Source organism: Penaeus monodon, unplaced genomic scaffold (assembly GCF_015228065.2).
Source record: "Penaeus monodon isolate SGIC_2016 unplaced genomic scaffold, NSTDA_Pmon_1 PmonScaffold_4485, whole genome shotgun sequence".
Taxonomy (NCBI): Eukaryota; Metazoa; Arthropoda; class Malacostraca; order Decapoda; family Penaeidae; genus Penaeus; species Penaeus monodon.
Window position 1 is genome coordinate 1 of NW_023659314.1, and position 878 is coordinate 878.

The following is an 878-nucleotide window of genomic DNA, read 5'->3' on the forward strand; positions in this document are numbered from 1 at the left end:
ACGCACATAACAGAGCGACCGGACAGCATGAACAAAAATTATTCGCTTATCAAGAAGAAATTAACCTGAACATATCTGAAAAGAGACGGGCTGCTTACAACAGATTTTTGCGAAGACAAGTGAGTGCTGCGATAGTCATTATATCAGATTTTACGAAACACTTCATATATAGATGTATATATACTTTTTTTGAATTACTATCACATATATCTTTTATGTTTACAGGTAGCGTGGCCGAGCGGTCTAAGGCGCTGGTTTAAGGCACCAGTCTCTTCGGAGGCGTGGGTTCGAATCCCACCGCTGCCAACGATTTTGGCACTGCAATGTGCCAGTGGCTGGCCCATAAGCAAGACGCGGGCGAACCAAAATAACCGTAGAGCTTGGAACTTGACTCTGTGTGCCGCAAGTTTCCCTCTATTTACAATCCGTATTTATTAGAGATTCTCTAGATCCACCAGTGGCAACCATTCCATCATGTGATGAAAGTAACTTCATTATGTACCCTCCAAACTCTGGAATAACTGCTATAGTGGCGGAGACGGTGGCCTGCCACAGGATAGAAGTACGGAAGACAAAGCGGTTTGTTGGGAGTAGGGAGTGTTGGGAGTCTCCCTACACGAGACGGCTGGTGTTTGAGGGGGGAAAGAGAGGAATAATAATAAGTGTAATATTTCGATGGCTTATTAATACGATTTGCGATAATAAAGATAATTACTTCATTAAAACAGAAACCTATTACAAAAAAGATTATTCCAAGTCCACATTGTATTTGTTTGCAATGATTTAACATGCAAAAAGATTAAGCACTACGTTAAACTATAACAATATTATTTTATCGTCAGTCATTGGTCTTTGTAGACCCTGCTTAACGACAGAAT

At 40.8% G+C, this 878-nt stretch overlaps 1 non-coding gene across 1 annotated transcript; it reads left to right on the forward strand.

Annotated features, from left to right (window-relative positions):
• Positions 1–224: 224 nt before the first annotated feature.
• On the forward strand, positions 225–306 carry Trnal-aag. The gene has a single exon. It is a non-coding gene; the product is annotated as a tRNA-Leu (tRNA).
• Positions 307–878: the final 572 nt, after the last annotated feature.